The 16,470-nt window shown below is 45.1% G+C and overlaps 2 long non-coding RNA genes across 6 annotated transcripts in view; one reads left to right on the top strand and one right to left on the bottom strand.

The window, feature by feature from the left end:
* LOC132343137 (uncharacterized) overlaps positions 1-6,744 on the bottom strand; it is a 19,004-nt gene extending 12,260 nt beyond the window's left edge. Inside the window, exon 1 of one of the 2 annotated variants that reach the window (XR_009491845.1) lies at positions 3,600-6,744. This is a non-coding gene — a long non-coding RNA (uncharacterized lncRNA). The remainder of the gene's footprint in view (positions 1-3,599) is intronic. The other variant, XR_009491846.1, reaches the window with a different exon arrangement.
* Positions 1,687-16,470, top strand: part of LOC112442737 (uncharacterized) — a 112,665-nt gene continuing 97,881 nt past the window's right edge. For 3 of the 4 annotated variants that reach the window (XR_009491843.1, XR_009491842.1, XR_009491841.1), the window contains exon 1: positions 1,687-16,470. This is a non-coding gene — a long non-coding RNA (uncharacterized lncRNA). The other variant, XR_009491844.1, reaches the window with a different exon arrangement.

Raw genomic sequence — 16,470 nt, 5'->3', positions numbered from 1 at the left:
ACCACGCTCACCACTGGGAAGCCCATATATATATGTATAGACAAATCAGATAGAACAGAGAGAGACAAAGGCAAAAATGAAAAATGAATGAATATCTAGAATCTTTTTCAATATTGGAATCCATGGTAGGGCTGTTAAAATTCAAACAATGCTTTTTGATGAATTCTTGGCTCATCAGTATTATTGCAAATAATTTCCATGTACTTTCGCTTTAGTGAATGTTTCTATCATTCTTCAAATTAACATAAAGGCACACACACATTTAAAGTTTTGATATATGTTGACAATCCATCTCCCAGAAGACTGTAGCCACTTACAATTTCTTCAAAAGTGTGTGAAAATTTCCATTTCCTCACATTCTTACCAATAGAGGGTTCATCTTCCTAATCTTTTTCACTCTGACCATCTTTGTTATTGGCTATCTTGAATGTTCTTTTGTATATTTACTATTTATATTTTGGCTTTCACTGTTGTTCAGTTGCTCAGTTGTCTCTGACTCTGGGACCCCATGAATGGCAGCACTCCAGGCTTCCCCGTCCTTCACTATCTCTTGGAGTTTGCTCAAACTCCTGTCCATTGAGTTGGTGATGCCAACCATCTCCTCCTCTGTCACCCCCTTCTCCTCCTCTATTTTGGTTTTAAAGAAACAACTATTTTTATCTTTTTCCGTTTTCCCCCATGAGGTTATCTCTTACTAACTGATTTATAAGGATCATTTTTCTATCAGATATTAATTTTCTGTCTTATATATGTGATTTTCCCTTTGTCATTTGTCTTTCAACATTATAATGTCTTTTTTGTCGCATACTTTTCTTTGCTTTTTCTTTTTTTTAGGAGCCACACCTAGCAGTCTTCTCTTTCATGATTTATACTTTCTGTGTTTTCTGTTTGATGGCTTTTCCTGTCGGTGAATGTAAAGTTTGCTCCTAGGCAGGTTGTGGAGCCAGACTGGATGAATTTAATCCTCTCCTCTGTCTTGTGCTGGCTGAGACTCAGAAAGGTTAAATCAGTTGCCCAAATTTGTATACGAGGTTAATAATATCTACTTGACAGCATTGTTCAATGAAATAAAGTGGGGTTGGGGCTTAGGGGCTCAGCCCTGGGTCTGGCAGTTAGTGGGAAAGAGTATCAGTTTCCTTTCTCACTTTTATCTCCAAAACGAACCAGACACTGAGTCAGTTTAGGTCCACTAAAGCAGAGAATGACCAGGCCAGAGGTCTTTTCACTAGTCTTACTTCCAATTAATACACACCCTGCAGAGAGGTGGCCCTAAGGATGCCGTCCAACCCCAAGGGGCTGAAAAAGAAATCAATAATTTTGCTCCTGTGTCTTCATCAGCATGTATACTTTTGAATGAATAATTACTCTTAGGACAAAACGAAACTCTCCTTACAGATTGAAATGACTGAATGCATCTGTGCTCATGTAAAGACTGCAGGCGACACAGAAAGAAAGGAGGAAGCTGAGATGCTAAGGAGATTCTTGGGGGAAAGGGTTTTATTGCAACTCCCTGTGGAAGGAAATCTTGAGAATTTTCTACCAGTTTATCATGTCCGGGGTTACCTTCATGCTAGTGAGAGCTAGGCCCAGTCATTCCTAAAAAAAAAAAAAAGGCTTCTGCACCAGAGTCATATTCATTGTCATGTTCAAAACTTTAATTGTATCTTATATAGATAAAACAAAATATGAAAAATGGTCCACTAAGAGGTTGTTTCATCTCACCTACAACGTCTACCTTCATGCTTTCATTCTCCCCAGTGCGTAACGGAGTCACACCTTTCATCTCCTCATCTCCGAGGAGGTCATCGGCCCTCGCCACGTGCCATAAAGGAGGGCCCGCCCCTCGCCCCTCGCCACGTGTAACAAAGGAGGACCCGCCCCTCATGAAGGGCACGCCCCTCGCCACGTGTGATAAAGGAAGGCCTGCCCCTCGCCACGTGTGATAAAGGAGGACTCGGCCCTCGCCACGTGATAAAGGAGGACTCGCCCCTCGCCACGTGATAAAGGAGGGCAAGCCCCTCGCCACGTGTGATAAAGAGGGCACGCCCCTCACCACGTGTGATAAAGGAGGGCCCGCCCCTCACGGAGGGCACGCCCCTTGCCACGTGTGAGTTTTGATGCACTCTTCAGCTGTGTCTGCCTTCACAAAAGGATGAAGGGAGTGAAGCTATAAACAAAGTAATCCAAGAACTAGGAGCCCACCTTTGCCTTACTTATCAGAATATCTAAATCGACATGGTTATTTCAGCCTGAATTGTTCAGGGTTAGTGAGTCACTTGGACTTCCCAGGGGGCACTAGGGATAAAGAACTCACCTGCCAATGCAGGCAATGCAAGAGGTGCGGGTTTGATTCCTAGGTCGGGAAGATCCCCTGGAGGAGGAATTGATAGCCCACTCCAGTATTCTCGCCTGGAATATCCCCATGGACAGAGAAGCCTGGTGGGATATATCCCACGGGGCCACAAGGAGTCAGACGTGACTCAGCACGCAGACTGAGCACAGGACCTCATGGAATCACTTGTAACCCATTTTGCATGTGTAGGCAGAATCTATTTTAAGGCTCTATTCTTAAAATTCACAATTAGACAAGCTAATGTATAAAATATTAAGCTTTGCCAGGTAATTCTTGCTTCCAGTTCCTTAATCATCCATCTTATGTTCCTCATATAATAGGATTTAAATTTCACACACTTATTTGAAATCATAACTACAGTAGGATTAAGGATAAATTTAGCATCTATGATTAAAAGGTAATCCAGAGACCGGCATAGTCATATAGTATACAAATTAATTCTTAATAAACATAATAATCAGATTTTACATGAGTGCCCAGCATTGAAAGGTTCATTCATTCAACAGTTATTTATTGAGTGCCTGGGCTTCCCAGGTGGCGCTGGCGGTAAAGAATCCACCTGCTAATGCAGAAGACACAAGAGATGTGGGTTTGATCCCCAGATGGGGAAGATCCCCTGGAGAAGGAAATGGCAGTACAATCCAGCATTCTTGCCTGGAAAATTCCGTGGGCAGAGGAGCCTGGTGGGCTGTAGTCCGCAGGACCGCAAGAGTCAGGCGTGGCTGAACGACTGAGTGCCTATCGGACAGGATTCTAGATACTGAGTTAGAGTGCTAAGCTAACCAGCCGCCTGCACGTGTGGAACCCAAAGCTGGGAGGGAAACGGACAACACACAGGAAACTGCAGAGCTGAGATGTGTTTGAGAGAGTGAAAGGGCGTGAATAAAACAAAATGAGGAGAGGTAAGGGATTGTCACCGGGGTAAGCAAAGTGCCCGGGGAGCTGCCATACACAGGTTGGCAGCCAGCATCTCTGAAGAGGGGACATTTGTATTGGGATCAGGGTGAGGAAACACGTAAGGAGATGGGTCAGGGTTTTCTAAGCAGGGGCAACAGCTAGTGCAAAGGCCCTACGGCAGGAATAAGGCTGGCAGTTGATGCTTTGTGTGATGGTTAATTTTAGGTGTCAGACTGGCCAGGCCATGGTTCCCAGATATTTGGTCACACACTAGCCTGGATTTTGCTGTGAAGGTGTTTTTTTAGATATGGTTACAGTGAAACTCAATAGACTGAATAAAGCAGATTACCTTCCATGGTGTGGGTAGGCTCATCTAATCAGTTGAAGGCCAAAAGAGAAAAAACAAGGATGGAGGTCCTTCCAAGTAGAGGAGAATCTGCCTTCAGACTGTATTTGGCTGCATACTGCAGATTTTAGGCTTGCCACACTCCCGATCGTGCAAGATAATTCCTTAAAATAACACAAACGTACTCTGTCTCCCTCTCTCTGCTTCTCTCTCTCTGTCTTCCTGTCTCCCTCTGTCTCTTTCTCTCTCTCTCTCTCTCTCTCTATCTCGCTTACACACACCCTGTAGATTCCATTCTCTGGAGAGCCCTGACTAATGCATTATGTAAACAACAGGCTATAAGACAAAGCAGAGTAAAAATGGGAAGAGACGGGTGGCTTTGCCTGTTAAGGACTTGCTCATGAACTGGCTGTGTGTCAAGTGAGACAAGGATAGAATCAAGGGACATTCCCCTGCACTGAGGCCTCTGTATCACCTCTCATTTCCACCATAATCACCATCACTTCGCACATGAGGAAAGCAAGACTGAGAAGCAGTAAACAGCTTACCCGAGTCACGAGTCTATTAGATCACCACGGTTGTGGATTTCCTGAGGATAACTGGAAGCCACAGATTTTCCAACTGGTTCCTCTTTTCATGACTTGAAGTTGGGGCTGGGGGAAGGGATGGTTTGTTGCAGTATTTTAATATCCTCTTGGCCGGATATAGGTCAGTTTATCCTACAAAATGTTGATACAACCTTCCTGTGGTCTTGTTTTTCTTACTCTTTCTCTACCTCTTTACCCATCAATGACTCCTCACTTAAGTCTATGTATCTGGTTGGCCAGAAAGTTCATTTGGGTTTACCTATAAGATCTGATTGGAAAATCCCAAACAAAGTTTTTGGCCAACCCAGTATTTCAGTTATTACTAAATCTATGGTTGTACCCATATGTGGGTGGTTAGAAGATTTTCACAATGAAATTGATGATCTTTCTTTGAGGAAAAAAAAAAAGTGAGAGAAATCTTTGGTCAAGAAATCTTCGTGTCTTTTTACCCATATCACAGTATGTGATACAGACTATAGGATTACAGTACGTAGTCCTTCCGTGAACCTTAACAGTCCATACTATCGTCCCCGTGTTATCGGGGTCAGCCAGGGGCTTGATGCAGTCACGTCATTGGTGTGGGTCACAGAAATGACGAAGGGAGAGATCAGGAGACGAAAGCTATGCGTGAACAATTCCCACCATTTCATGCTGTCCGTGTTAACTTTTTCTGCTTTTCTCCTCAGTATCTCTTCATTTTCATCGTCACATATTGGAACTCTTGTCATTTGCTGTAGTACGTATATATTAAAAACATTTTCTGATTAGTAACTCATCAATGACATAAGATGGTATTCCAGTAAATGTGTGTGTGTGTATGTGTGTGTGTGTGTGTATGAGAGAAGAGAGAGAAGTATCACCTGCACAACTGAAAAAAAATGCTTAATGGTGACATTTCAGGAATGTGCTCTCTGCTTATGTAGCAAACTCTTCCTGGGACTCTGAATCATAAGAGGGATTTTACTTATTTTTGAAGACTTAACAAGTTGAAACTATTATCCCCAGAGACGCAATTTTTGTACCACAGAAACATTTACATTTCAAGGCTTATGAATTTGAATTTCAAGCTTCTTTTACTTCTTTTGCTTCTGTGGGACGTTGGTTCCAGGAAGGATTTTCATTTACTCTAGATTTTACTGTTTTGAGTAATGACTTTTCATCAGTTTTGCATCTTTGAGTAAACACTCTCAGGATTTCCCTTTAAAGGTTTCCGTTATATACAGTGGGTGATATGTTTGTTTGAAAATCACTCTATAATTCTAGTGTTTACCTAAATTAAACAGCCACCTTAGCATGATAAAGGCTTACTGAGGACTTTCAAACTAGACAGGGACGACGTTCAAGTCTTTACATGCTTTTGGACTCAAGAAATCATCTAAAAATAGACTTCTAATTTGATTTATTTTGAGTCCTGATAACTTTCTAGGTGACCTTGACGTGTGTGGACAGCATGGGCCAAGAAGCTGTTTGTTTTCCGGCTTCCAGACATCAGATTTCTTCCTTTCACACCTTGGAATGTCAGAAATGTATTAATTTCTTTCTCCCTTAGATGTTTTTCTCTTGCAATATTATTATGGTGACAGTGGTATTCTGTTTACTTGTCACTGAGTAATTTCCCAAACTCAGTTACAATAGAAACAAAAACCCACATGTCACATCGGAAGGACAAGAGTCAACCCTAGCTGTCATTTCTGTCACAGAGACATTTTACATGAACCTCCTCAAGGTCCAGAGATTTAATACCAGAGTTAACTCTGACATCTTCAGATGGGCCTCAGCATAGACCAGGGAAGTCAGTTCCCTAAAAATCTTGGAAAAGAATTCACTCTCTTGTGGAGGAAACTTGATGCTTTCCTTTATCTATTATCTCTTCCATCTCATCGTCTGTGAAATTCCACTAGCTGTGAAATAGCACACTTGATAGAGGGTCACAGGTTTTTAACTAAACAACAGCCATAGGAGATTTGGCAGCAGAAATATTTAGTACCTGGGGAAGTCAGGAAGCAATTTAGCCCAGGTCACAGAAATAACGACTGGCACAGGCAGTATTCCGTTGCTTCCATCTGTCACCTTCTCTTGCATTGAAAGCTGTGTTTTGGCTGTGTGAGGTCTCACCTGGGGCACGCAGGGACTTCGCTTGGGCTCCTCTCCAGTTGTGGCTCTTGGGCTCAGGAGCTGTGGTGCTAGGGCTCAGTTGCTCTACAGCACGTGAGATCTTAGTTCCCGGATCAGGGGTCGAACCTGCATCTCCTTCACTGGAAGGTAGGTGCTTCACCGCTGCACCACCAGGAAAGTCCCCAGCTGCACTTGCATTTCAGTTGGAGCCACTGACTGGCTCTAGCAAATGGGATGTGAGCAGAAGTGCCCTGTGGTGTTTTTATGCCTGGCCACAGGGCTCCTCCACGCCTGTCCTGTTCTCTCCTGCCAGCTGAAGTGCCCTGGGGGTAGGGGATGGAGGAAGTCTAGAGGGAGATGTCCTGGGGAGAGTTCTGCATAGCTCTTCTAAGCAGGAAATCAACATCTGCTGTGTCCACGCACCCACGTGTTGGGTTTTCCTTGTTTCCTCACCATCATCGTTGGTCAACCGATTAGACATTCTCCAAATTTGTTTAATACCAGAATGATTATCCGCATTTTTATCGTGGTTCTCAACATTGCCTTGGAAACTCGCCTGGATATAAAGACTTTATTTCCACACTCTTTTAATTCTTATCCCAGTGATTTAGACGTGTGTTTGGAAAAGCTTGGGTTGCAGTGTTTGGCAGCTCTTTGTGTTATGCAAAATATTCCTGTGGATTTTGAAAAGCCCAGACGACCCCAACAGTGTGAGAGCTGAGAAGGAGAAAATGGAGAAGCAATTTCCCCTCCGAGTGATGTATTTTGCACACAGTAGAGGGTAGAAGGAACACTTACGTGCTGGAGTCATTTAAAATTATGGCTGGTAAGAGAGCATCAGTTTAGTTCAGATTGGTGTTTGGAACTGAGCCCTGGAGGAAATTTTGCCCCGACAGTCTATCCCAGGTGTTACTTTGCTGCCTTGATCCTCACTGGCTCTCACCCTCCTGCCCTTGTGTGTGTGTACACGTGGCATCACCCCAGGTGGGCTGCCCCCCCTAACTGAGTTCCTTCCCCAACTTCTCAAAACATACTTGTCCTCTATGTCGTTCCTCTAGTGAACTGCTAACCAATTAATTACTGAATCTCCACACTGGTAACCCCTAATTTGTTCTTTATATCTGTCTCTTTTGGGGGGCGCTCACATTGTGTCTCTTTGGTGACATTAGAAAACTTTCACTATTTCTATAATCATGTGGTTTTTAACATAACATTGTATTTGGGCATCTCTTCATCATTTAATTTCATTTTTAAACATTTTCCTGGTGTGTAGTTGATTTACAATGTTGTGTTAGTTTCGAGTGTACGGCAAAGTGACTCAGTTACACATATATAAATATCTATTCTTTTAAAGATTCTTTTCCCATATAAGTCATTACAGAGTATCGAGTTTCGTTCCCTGTGCTGTGTAGCAGGTCCTTATTAGTTATCTGTGTATATATAGTGGTGTGTACATGTTAATCCCAATCTCCCAATTTATCCCTCGCCCCCACCACCTACCCTCTGGTAACCATAAGTTTGTTTTCTGTGACTCTGTTTTGTAAACAAGCTCATTGTACCTTTTTTTTTTTTTACATTCCACATATAAGTGATGTCATATGATATTTGTCTTTCTCTGTCCGACTTACTTCACTCAGTGTGACGATCTCTAGATCCATTCATGTTGCTGCAAATGGCATGATTTCATTCTTTGTTAATGGCTGTGTCTCACTTAACATTTAGGGCTCTAAAATCTCCGTATAGGAAGCATGACTTTTCCTAGACACACTGCAGTTCTAAGTCAGTGGGAAGAGTTCTGGATTCCCTTGTGGTTTAGAAACTACCTACTTTTATCTCAGCACTGGAGACTGAGTATCCCCAGGGGTTCAGGAAAGGGTTTTACATGAAACTAGAAAAAACTGATTCAAAGTAAAAGCAGTTCTGTGTATTTTCACATCTCTGTTTTCTGAAATCTGCAGGCTCCAGTCACAAGGATTACTCTAGGAAGTCATGCCCCCTCGCCCAACACCATCCATTCTCTGCCCCTCTTCTTTCCTGATCTGCCCACAGGGGAACAATGACTGTTCACGCTCTGCATTTTGCCGTGAAGGTTCCCGTTTGTGGTTTCCCTTCGAAGCCAGTGCCTGGGCAAAGGGGGAGCGGGGGCTGCTTGGGAACTGCCGGATCATTGCCTCGGACTGTCCGTTCCTGGAATGAGGCCATGAGCAATGAGGAGGAAATACTGAGACCAGCTTCGAGGAAGTGTCCTGGGCAATATTTTCCTTATTCCTAAGTCAAGTCTTTGCTTTTACCGTCAATCACTTGGTGTAACTCAGAGGATACGAGTGTGTACTTCATTTCCTTAAATGAGTGGCTTATAGAAGCAGATGAGGCTTTGTTGGCAGGCACTGGAGCGCCTGACTGGGCTTCAGTGGGACTTCCTGATGGCCCGTGTCTGCACCTCTGGGAGCCTCTGTCTACACGCTACCCTCCTGAGTCTGGGAGGGAGAGTTGGGCAGAGATGTATCTTTCCTTTGACTGGAAGGCTCAGCAGAGCAGGAGCAGTAAGATTAGGTGCAGAGTAAGCATCCTTGCTTTCTCCTGAGCTCACGAATTGCCACTGGAGGGAAAATGGTCCGTCATATCTCTGTTTTGAAGGTTAATTATCCAAGGAGACACAACACTTCTTTCCTTGGGAGAAAGCACAAAGCTATCCACTCCATTTAGAAGCTAAATCCAAGCTGTTCTTGGGGGCAACACAATGACCATTGGATACATGCACAGCAATCTGAACCTCATTGCAGAGGGCTTCCCCCGTGGCTCAGTGGTAAAGATTCCACCTGCCGATGCAGGAGACGTGGGTTCTAGCCCCGGACTGGGAAAACCCCACATACCACCGAGCGACTAAGCGCCACAACCACTGGGCCTGTGCTCTAGAGCCCAGGACTCACAATTTCAGAGCCCGCTTGGCATAACTACGGAAGCCCATGAGCCCCAGAGCCCATGCTCCACAACCAGAGAAGCCACCTCAATGCAAAGCCCGTGCACCGCAATGAGGAGGAGCCTGGCTTGCCGCAGCTAGCGAAAAGCCCGCCGGCGCAGCAGTGGAAGACCCAGTATGGCCAAAAATAAACACATCCATACAGTTATTAAAATATATAAACAGCAGTCATCGCAGTGTCATTCACTGCTTTCCCAGGAGGCCGAGGCCTTGCCCTGGTGCGTGCAGCATCAGACTGTTGGAATCACAGGCAGTGTCTCAACCACCCACGCCCTGCCACCTTTTGGGTTTTGATTTTTTGCTTTCTGAACTGTCCTTGAGCAGGAGCGCTGTCTCCCCATATAAATGGTTGCCCCAGATAGTGACGGACCCTGGGAACTGCAACACAGGTGGGAGATAACCCCTGACAGCCTGCCTCCGATCTCTTCACAGCCAGGCCCACGGAGGCGGCAGGAAGTGGCTTCTAGAAGGCTGCTCCCTGTGGAGGAGCCGATAACAGTGGGAGAAGCACCTGGAGGCCGCGGCCCTTTATCCAGGAAGAAAACAGGATCTAAAACCTAAACAACATCCTTGCAACCGCGGCGCGTGCTCCGCTCACACCGGAGTTGGTCTGCCTCCATCCTTTCAAGACTCTCGTGAGAATCTTTATTGAAACAGGAAGATGTCAAGAGATGAAGCGCTACAGTTTCTGGTGACCATCATAAAAGAGTTTCATTGTTGCGCGTCTATTTTTAAGCCCAGGATTACGAGTGGCTGTGCTGGGTCTGCGGCTTTGAGCTTGTTTTCAGCTGAATAAAAAATGCCAGGGCTTCAAGACTGACACGATGTTCAAGGAAATGATGGAAACTGGGACAACACAAAAGAAGAAAGGGTTTTGAGGATCTCCTCTTTTCAAAAGCATTTCTCCTGACGCAGATGTTGTCTTTGTGAAATGGTGCGGGAACAGCAAAGAACGGCACTGATTAAGTGTTGGCCACGTCAGGCGCTGTGCAAAGGGTTTCGCGTGTATCATCTCACTTAATGTACCTGGGAAACTTCTGCCTAGGGAGGTGAGACTGCTTTCCCACTGTTGCACAGTGAGTGAGTGTGAAGGACCCAGGAAAGGAGCCCCAGGCAGCGGGTCAGCACTAGCTGAGCTGTACTCTTCTTGTTTTCTAGTAGGCATTCTATTATACCCATGCCTGCGTGCTTAGTCACTCAGTCGTGTCTGCCTCTTTGCAACCCCGTGGACTGTAGTCTACCAAGCTCTGTTCATGGGTTTCTCCAGGCAAGAATACTGGAGTGAGTTGCCATTTCCTCCTCCAGGGGATCTTCCCAACCCAGGGATCCAACCCGGGTCTCCTGCATTGCAGGCAGATTCTTTATCATCTGAATCACCAGGAAAGCCCTGTGTTATATCCATAGCCTTCCGTAAAGAGGCCCTGCACTTGGTAGATGAACATTTGTGATCACCATGCTGATTTTTATTAAAATTAGCAATCACACATCAGTGCTAGATTCGAAACACCAATGACATTTTACGCAGACAGTCACTTTCCGGCAGCAGAGCAGTTCTGATAGCATTCAGCCAATGCCCTGTATGTTATTTTAAGAATCAGGCCAAAGAAGTAAAGAAACGAGGAGGGAAATGTTGAGAAGGTAAAAGTCAACATAAAATGCATCATTCTTTCCTCTGAATGGGGTTGTTGCTCAGTCTCTAAGTTGTGTCCAGCTCTTTGCGACCCTGCAGCACGCCAGGCTTCCCATTCCTTCACCATCTCCTGGAGTTTGCTCAGAATCATGTCCATGAGTCGGTGATGCCATCTAACCATCTCATCCTCTGCGGCCCTCTTCTCTTTTGCCTTTAACCTTTCCCAGCATCAGGGTCTTTTCCAATGAGTCAGCTCTTTGCATCAGGTGGCCAAAGTATTGGAGCTTCAGCGTCAGTCCTGCCAATGAATATTCAAGGTTAAATGGGGTGACTATCATTAATTTTACAAGAACCACAATGATGGACTTTCCTCCTGGTTTCTGTTCTCAAGGCAGAACCCTCCCCCAAGCTTCAGCTGTTGCTTCTCTCGGATTGCTCCAGTGGTTTCTGAGAAGATGTGAACTGTCTAGGGATTAAGGCTTTCAGAAGTATGTCAATCTATCCTGCCATCTTGAAGATTCACCCACCTGCCTGGGCTATTTAGAAATGACGCTGTTTCCACAAATAGCTCATTGCACTGAAAATAAATTGGAGAGAAGAGCTCAGGGTGTTTTAGGCTGATGGTCATCCCTCTCTTGTCATAGTTGTCATTGTGTTATTACTGTATCTGTTCAATCTGCAGATATTTATTGATGATTTACTACCTACCAGGCATTGTTTCATGGCTGGACACAGCAGTGAACAGACACTAGAATCTTATATTCTGGCCTGGTATTAAGTGGTCTCTCGCTATGTAATAAATATGGGGTTCCTTGGTGGCTCAGTGGTAAAGAATCCACCTGCCAATGCAGGAGACACAGGTCAGGAAGATCCCCTGGAAAAGGAAATGGCAACCCACTCCAGTATTTTTGCCAGGGAAATCCCATGGACAGAGGAGCCTGGTGGGCTGCAGTCCATGGGGTTGCAAAAGAGTCTGATATGACTTAGCGACTAATCAACAGATATTACAAATACTTAATAATCAAAACCATAAATGATGCAAACTGATAATAATAAAAATGTAATTGCTTTGTCAAATTTGAATAGGCATTAGCAATGTGCCAGGCACTATACATGTATTAACTCCTTCATCCTTGCAAACAAACAAACAAAAAAATCCCTTACATCAGCTTTAACCTACAAAAATGAATAATTTTATGATCCACCAAATGCAGTGATTATTCCCACTTTAAAGGTGAAGAAAAAGAAAAGACTAAAGAAATGGTCAGGCTTCCCTGGTGGCTCAGCGGTAAAGAATCCGCCTGCCAATGCAGGAGATGCAGGTCTGATGTCTGGGTTGGGAGGATCGTCTGGAGAAGGGAATGGCAGCCCCTGCCCAGTACTCTGGGGTAGGGGAGGATAAAAGAGTTGGACACTACTGAGCAACTGAACAGCACCACCAACAAAGAAGTGGACACATGTCCTTGACATTATTCAAATACCAATGTTGGAGCTGGGATCAAACCCAGGGTCCCGGACTCATCACCACACTGCCCTGAACCGGAAAGGCAGAACTTTAAATATGACCAGAGGATAGGAGACTGGTTTTAAAAGAGGACTGGCAGCTGTTGATAATCGCTCTGGATGGCAGTACCATACGCCTGGCTCCCGTTGGCTGAATTTTATTTTCGCCATCCTTTTTAGATGACCATAACAGTTAGCCCTTCTAATGACATGCAGGTGCCAAGATAAGGCCTGGAGGAAGAACTTCCTTTCTTAGTTAACCTCCGTGATTCACTCACCCTTCTCCCTATGGTTAGGAATTTATTTTAAGTAACTGGCTTCCAGGGGATGTCATGGGGAGGGACATAGACGGCTGGTCGGATTTTGCAGAATTTCATTAACTCGCCAACTCTGACCTTCCCTAGGGCCTCTGAGTAAGCTGAGTCCTTTCTATGAAAGCACCCTTGTAACTTTTTGATGCGGGTGGTGTGTGACAGATCCTTGCAAAGCGTTAAGGTGCCTCAGCTTCCTGCAGGAAATCTGTGACCGAATCTGGGGCCTGAAAGAGGAAACATTAAGTGTATCGTGGGAGAAGAGGAAGGCAAAGTGCTAAAGTTATTACTCTGAACAGAGGAAGTCAGAGCATCCTGCAGAAAACTTCCTGTTTAGCCAGTAGACGAGAAAACAAGAAGAAAAACACTCGGCCTCGATGACTGCTGTGTAAATAGATTCCCAAACTTTCATTGCCTTGGGCAGGGCTTTCTCGCAAGAATTCACAGCTTCCGGAGGTGAAGGGTGAGTCATGTAAGCAGACCCAGCTTCCCATCTTCCTTGTTTTGGCGGGCACGTCCAACACCCTGCTCCCCCAGCTCTGGCCTGTGTGGCATCCGAGGCTGGACTTTCCCCCTGGAATGCACTTCCTTCGGCTTGCGTTAAACCCTCTGCTGAGATGGATTCAGAGAATGCGATTCAAGGGCGCAGGTTCCAAGTCTCCAGCTTCCTCCAAGGCCAGGCTGTGGGAACCACAGGCTCCGGAATGAGCAAGGCACCCTGAGGCTCAGATGAGGTGTGAGCAGCTATTTATGCTTCTCATAAGATACAGTTCCAGGAGAAAACTGGGCATTCTGAATTTCTCTATTCAAAGGTTAAGCACTTAAGGGACTTCCCTGGTGGTCCAGTGGCTAAGACTCCATCCTCCCAATGTAAGGGGCCCGGGTTTGAGGCAAAGAGCTGACTCACTGGAAAAGACCCCAATGCTGGGAGAGATACCGCATGTTGCAACTAAAAGAACAGGCTGCAATGACAATCAAAGATCCTGTGTGCCGCAGCTAAGACCTGGCAGAGCCACATTAATATATAAATAATTTTTTTTTTAAGTTTAAGCATTCAAGAAAATGTCTGGTATTTGGTCCCAGATGGTGTCATGGTGTGTTACATCCTATATTGTGTTATGTGTTAGGTGTCTTATGTTATGACAGGAAGTCATTTTGAATAAAGACCTTCTTAGCTGTCTTAAGATCTATCAGACTAGATTGCTTTGTATGGAATGAAGTAGAGTGGTTAGAGTGGGAAGGAATGACAGCTGGTCCCTTCAGGGGTGTTAGCTGTCCAGACCTCGCCGTGGATGCCAGCCGCGTTTGTGTGTGGACTGTCGGGCTGTCTTCTCCTGAGGACGGCCTTCATTTTCCTCCTTTGCTTCGTTTCCACTCTCTAAATGAGGCTGGCCTCCCTGTTGTTGCTTTTCTTCCCCCCATATTTTCTTTTCTGAAATTTCTGATCGAAAAGCACTTGCAACAAATAGATAGTTAAGTGTAGAGAAACATTGGCCTTACAAATCAGTAGAGACGGAAAATGTTAAAAATATTTAAATTGAAGTATAGCTGATCTACAATGATGTATTAATTACTGCTGTACAGCAAGGTGATTCAGTTATACATATATACATTCTTTTTTTTTTTAATATTCTTTTCCATTATGGTTTATCATGGGACTTTGAATGTAATTCCCTGTAGTGAATCACTCAGTGGGACCTTCTTGCTTGTCCGTTCTCTGTTGGAAAGCCGAAATCTGTCAACCCCAACCCCCAGTCCATTCTTCCCTCAGCCCCTCCCCCTTGGCTACCACTGGTCTGTTTTCTATATTTGTGAGTCTGTTTCTTAAGAACATATTTAATCAATGGTTTTTCCGGTATCCCTATTCTCGCTCTGTTCTTTCAAACACCACAGATTTGAACATCAGCCATCATTTGAAGGCAGCACTCTGATGGTGACACTTTTATAAGAAAATTTTTAGTGACTTCCTAAGATCCTGAGACCCTTCGACATACGTTTATATATTTCTTCTAAGTCTTCAGGCCGCCGTGATGATTTATGATAATGATAATAACATATACTCTGCAATAATAATAACATACACTCTGCACAGTGTTAATATTGGGAATAGACCTACCTGGTGACGGTGACCAAGTTCAGTGCCAGCTGCGAGTGGCCAGCCAGTCCAGGCTGGTCGTTAATTCGGATGACCTCTTCGCCACAGCGACCGTCCTTACCCCGCTGCCAGTGGCTGCACCCTGGGTTGTCACTGAGTGTGGCTCCCCCTTAGAAACCCGAGCTCCCCTCTCTGATTCCAATCCCCTACTTACCTGACTCCTCCAGAAGCTCTTTTTTTAAATATTGTGTTTACTTGGCTGCCTTGGTTTTCGTTGTGTCATGAGGGAGCTTCGTCGTGGCTTAGGGACTCCCTGGGTGCGGCGCGTGGACTCAGCAGCTGCCCAGGGTGCTGGGCTTCCGGGGTGGTGGCATGCGGGCTCCAAACCACCTGACCCCCGTCACTCCATTGCATGTGGGATCCTAGCTCCCTAACCCGGACCAAACCCACGTCCCCTGTGTTGCAAGGCGCATTCTTAACCGCGGGATCGCCACGTAAGTCCTTATTTTTTCCTTACTGTATTCTCACTGCTGATCGCAGTGCTTGGGGTATGACAGATTCTCTCAGCAAATCTCTCTTGAACGTGTGAATGAAGACTTCACCAGCGACTGGTGTCCTTGGACTTCCCGTCTTTGCGTGAAGGGTGTGAGGCCATCACGCCTTGTCTCAATGTGCGTCCTTCTGAGGGCTAATGCTGAGGGCAAGCACCTCTCACCCGTGTGCATTTTCTGTTCCAGGAAGTGCCTGTGCAGATCTTTCATCTATTGAATTCCCTACTTTTTCCATTGCTGATTTCTCAAAATTTCTTGACAAATCTGGGTAGTAACTCTCTGTCAGGTTTAGACGCCGCCAAGTTCTCCAGGTTCTTTGTGAATGCTAATCTTCACTCAACAAAACCCCTCTGACTGCTGCAGCTGCATCTATGGGAAAAAGCAAATCAGATTATGTAACCGTCCTGATGAAAATCCCTTAATGACACTTAAGTCCTTAAGATAAACATAAAACCTCTTAACAGGATATGTAAGCTCCTCCAACGGCTTACTTAATTCCTTACTACTGTCCCTCTTGTTCTTGGCTTTTTCCTATAGCATGATGGTACTGTCTTCTAAGCCAGGACTTTTTTGAGATGAAGGGACCCTGTTAATCAGGACATCAAAGCAGTCGGTAGGAACAGGAACTGTCTAGGTGACCTGGGACTTCTGGTCACCCTCGCTATCTGGGAGTTTCTGCTTCTTTGAACCTGAAAATATTTCTGGGCTTTTTCTCTATAGATTTTTCCTTTATCGTCAACATTCCTTCCCACTCATGCAGTTTTCCCCAGGATCACCTTCCCCTGTCATTTTTTTCAGGTCTCAGAGCTACTCCAATCCGGAGAGAAGCCTTCTCTGGACATAGTCATATACTTTGAAAGAGACTTCATTTCTTCTTCTTTCTTGATTGTCATGACACTTTGATTACACTTCCTGCTTCGTGGCTAACTTCTCTGTCTGACTGTGAACTCCAGGGACTTGTCTGCCCTGCTCACTGGTGCAGCCCACGGGCCTAATAGAGCTCCTGTAACAGGGTTGGTGTTGACTTCACGCTTGCTGAGTGGTGCAAGTTCATCTGCACAGCACCTCTGCAGGGTGAATATTACGGTCCTCAATTTTTCAG

The sequence above is a fragment of the Bos taurus genome, chromosome 19 (assembly GCF_002263795.3).
Source record: "Bos taurus isolate L1 Dominette 01449 registration number 42190680 breed Hereford chromosome 19, ARS-UCD2.0, whole genome shotgun sequence".
In the NCBI taxonomy this organism is placed as follows: domain Eukaryota; kingdom Metazoa; phylum Chordata; class Mammalia; order Artiodactyla; family Bovidae; genus Bos; species Bos taurus.
Note: the sequence above shows the minus strand (reverse complement) of the source record. Positions and strands in the feature narration are given on the sequence as shown.